We start from the raw sequence: 4,585 nt of genomic DNA, 5'->3' as shown, positions 1-4,585 counted from the left end.
AAGTCTATTCAAGACCCTGGGTGAAGAATACATAATTCTTCACCCCGGTCGAACGAGCCAGCCAGCCGGCAGGCCGACTTGGCTCCATTGCATCGCACACGCCTGCACCACTTTCCAGTCGAGCCCCCACTACCGCAATTTCTAGATCTATTGGGAGCAGAAGAGGCGTGCGGTTCGGAGGTGAGCGGCGGTAGGTTTCGGCGGCGGGCCGACGGCAGCTGCAGGTGGATTCGGATGTGTGCGACGCTGGGGGTGCCTTCGTTGGCTGGTTCCAGCGTGGAGGCGAGCTGCGTTTCGAGAGGCTTCCCGACGGGTGGCAGCCTCGTCGGCCGGCGGCCGCGCCACGACCCGCCTCCACCCTCCACTCCCTTTGTCGCGCTGGCTGTGGCCCGGCCTACGTTGGTTGTCCCCGCCCCCTTCCTACAACCAGCGAAAGCTGACCCCGCGTAAGATCAATGGCCTTCACAGCAGCAACATCTATTCAACGCCCCGAATTCTTCAACCAGTTGGACGAGCTTCCATGGCCTTTTTGTCCTAGCTGCTAAGACATTCAGGTTTCTCTCTTTACCTCTTTCCTTTTGTCCCTTTGTATGTGTGCGCGCGCATATGCAGGACGAGTATTGTGCAGAAAGAGTATAAAGATCAGGAGTCAATTTACATCCTATCTGACATAGATCTTTTTTTACTAGTTAGGTTTATGATTTGGCTCTCGCCTGTGTATAAGTTTATTCCTAATCAGGAATCAGCTACCGTACCACCGTAGCATTTCTCTCATTCTGAATCTTAAATGTATTTTAGAAATACTATATTAATCATTTAATTTATGACATAATTTGAGAATGGTCAAACAAAAGTTGTTGTTTTGTTGCAAACCTAGATGTTTCCATTTTTCAAATGTCATGTAATGTTTCTCATAGGCTCGACATATACATCTGCATTTGTGCTTGGCTGTCTATCCAAATTCAATTTCTTCCTTTATTTTTGTTGGTTCGGTGATGCTTTTTTCTCAGAGCTTAGGTATACTGTTGTTAGCTGAATTTGATCATAGACTGATCTTCTTTCCATGTCATGCAAAAGCAACAACCTTCTCTTTATGTTGTGATTTACAAAATGTTATAGGTATACCGTTTCTAGCTGAATTTAGTTGACTGATCTGATTTCAATGCCATCCGAAACAGCAACCTTCTCTTTATGTTGTGATTTTAAAATTTGTTATAGCTCTGGTTTGAGTGGAACCACTGAAATTCTTGGTGGTGGATGATCAGAAGTTCATTTTTGCTTGCTTGCCATCATGCCATGATTCTTTTTTTTTTTTGCCATGATTCTTGGCCTCGATATGTTCAAATCATGAACCGGGGGGCATCAATTAAAGGTGCATGCACTTCATGTTTTGTGATGCTGAAGATGATGCTCATTTAATCATTTATAGATGTAGATATTGATTTTACATACTATTGATAAAACAGTCTTCCTTGCCTTATGCTCCCTTTTCTCCCTAGCTATTTCATATTAGGTTCTGCCAATTCTCATGGTCCATTGTGCTACCTACTTGTGTAGGTTCCTTGTCTAAACTAATGGTATTATTTACTACATATAGAAGAATATCTTCACCATGGATGTGTGGAGATAGGTAATTTGTGTTGAAACATAATTAATAAGTGCTAAAATAGAGCATGCAGGTTACATTTGTGTGTACCTGTTAGCACCTTTGCCAAGAAAAAAAAAATCTATGCATACAGTTCTGGTCAATGGTAAATAGAGTATCTGAGTGGAAAGGATGGAGCGTGTGCATTAACATTTTTAGCATGATGCTTTATTTTTTAGTCGGTCTATAAACCTTATATTAAGCTGCAGTTTAATGTTTCTAACTGAAAACTGTGACTTACAATTCTTTTGGTGGAATTTCTAAACAATGAGAAGTCCAGACTTGAATTAGGTATTCAAGAGAAGTCCAGACTTGAATTTGAATATGAGCGCGACCTTGAGCAATGGTGCCGATGAGCTGACCCATGCGGCTAGATCCTAGATGAGTGTGAATTGGTTGTCCAATGACTTGCGCTAGAAGGTTGTGGCGTTCACTCCCAGCACGCCCAACAGCCAAGCAATGGCCGCAGTGCTGCCGGATTTCTGGGATGGAGTCGACGGGGAGGGCGGCGAAAAAGACGTGCGCCCACGTGTTGTACTCCCATGGTCTCACTAGTCTACGGCCTGCGGGCTAGGATACAGGTCGAGGGCCTCGGCCGGGCTGCGCAGTTGGTTGGCCTCTAATTTTTTAACACACAAATTGTCCATACTGCTAATACTCCCTCCGTTCGAAAAAGCTTGTCCCTCAAATGGATGTATCTAGCATCAAGTTAGTGCTAAATACATCCATTTGAGGGACAACCTTGGGACAAGCTTTTTCGGACGGAGGGAATACCTTTTTAAGTGAGGGGTAAGTTTTAATCTAAACCATATATCTTTCTCAAAAATTGTGAACTTTCCAAAGAAGGGTGTAATGAAGCACAACTCATAGAATAAATAAATTTAGTAGTATGTAATATAATTATTTAGCATGCACTAGAAGCTGCAGTTGCTTGATTAACCATGATCTAGAATCTTTTTAGGTATATAGCTGGCGTCTTTCTATACGTGCTATGATTTCATACTATTATTTAATTATTGGCTAATCCTAGATTTTAGTCTCTCAGTTTTTGAGTAAGAGTTAATTTACGTTGATCAAATATGATTGAATTCACATTATCCTTTAGGATAAGATTCGATGCGGTAATGCTACTAAGAATATAACACGAAGATACTAGAATAGTACAACTTGTCGTGTGACATTGCTGGGTGCTAGGCCATAAGGGCCACTACATCTTGGGGTATATTTGTATTTTTGGAGAATCAGTCTGGTTGTGCAACTAAAGAAGTTTTCACCAAGTGTGAAGAATCTGATATTTTTGGTAGGGAAAATTGATTTTTTTTCTTTCTAATTGCAAGTTTAGTTCACCAGTAATCTCGTACTTGCTCTCTGTTTTCTGATTTGCCAGGAAAATGAGGAATGGGAACTCTGCCACGAAAGCGAGGTGGTGAAGGTGTTTGTAAGAGACTTGAAGATGAAGAGCAATTATCGAAGTTGTGGTTGTGCAAATAAAACATGGCACCGTGCATAGGTTTGCTGAGACGCTGAGGGATAGACCTGTAGGTTTTCTCTCATCCATAGGTCTACGTACGTTGTACTCATCGGTAAAACACATTGACATAACTCACCATAAGCTGGATGAACAAATATATCGTTTTAATTGGTTTTTGAATAGTTGGTCCTGGGTGAGGATTAAAAATTCCTCACCCAGGTTTCTTCACCCAGGGTGATTTGTCTGGTTCACGAGATGGGTAGGGTGAAGTATAAGAATTCCTCTAACTTACTGCATTTTGTACGTATGAATTTACTGCTATTTCTTCTAAATTGTACTTGGTTTGTTCCTTATGATTAAAATTGGTTTCACTTTCCTGGAACAGACTTTGCAGCCCAATACAAATATACTTCTCTGACTTGGAATAGTTTTTTTTGTGTGTAATTTTTTTTATTACATAGTACAACAGCTTATTGTGTCACTTCTATTCTTGTGAGCCCAAACTGCCTTTGTTTCCTCCCTGCTGTTACATCTATCTTGTTCAAAATCACCAAAACTATTTTTTTGTTTCCTTTTGTTGTTTTACCATGCTTATGAATTGATATATTTTACATTTACCTGCCCTCCCCAAAAACGAATGTTCAGGAGGACTTTTGTTGCTCTAATGCTTCTTCGATGACGGTTTTGCCGTTCTCCCTTGCAGATGGAGATTGCCACATAAAGTGCACCGACGGCTCCAGTTCTTCACCAGATGCTGCATGCCCCGCACCGGCCTCAAGCACGTGAGCCACTATTACCTTGTTCTAACTGGTTAACAAAATCAAATCCATTTGCCCATTTAACTTACTTAGTTAAGTTTTGTTGATAACTAACTTTCATTGTTATTATATACTGCAGTGTCTTTGCCATTCTATTTTATTATACTATAATCTAATTGTCAGGATTTTTTCTATATTTTGGTACATAGATTTTAGGGTCATAGTGCAGTGCTAATGTTTTCCCTGCAGGTCATTTAGTCACCGGATGTTCTATATTTCAACATGTGCATGCTTGCTGTCATGCTCATGTTGTAATCGTGGCCTGTAATCAGTCCATGATCCTTGTGTGATGTGATCGCAGAAGTTGGGCATAACTGCACTATTACGCAAAAGATGTGAATATTAACTTAAGGAGAGGAGATGAAACTCTGGCCGATAGCAAAAATACAAAGCCTGTTTCCAAGTATATTGATGTAATTTCACATCTTGCCCCCATTCCGGGCAGATGCTAATCAACTGAATGTATGCTAACTTTGAGAATGGAGTCACTCTTATTATGTATGCTGCCGCTGTAACCGCATAACATGCATTTCCCATTTTTGTTATGTAAAATTCTGGCAAGAAACTTGTTGGGATTAACTACGATTTTGTCCTATTTACTAGTACTATAGTATTCACTCATCTCTCAACAAATTCTTGCCCCTGCCAAGG

Source organism: Triticum dicoccoides, chromosome 3A (assembly GCF_002162155.2).
Source record: "Triticum dicoccoides isolate Atlit2015 ecotype Zavitan chromosome 3A, WEW_v2.0, whole genome shotgun sequence".
Lineage (NCBI taxonomy): Eukaryota > Viridiplantae > Streptophyta > Magnoliopsida > Poales > Poaceae > Triticum > Triticum dicoccoides.
The sequence above is the reverse complement of the archived record's forward strand: the minus strand, read 5'-3'. Positions refer to the sequence as shown.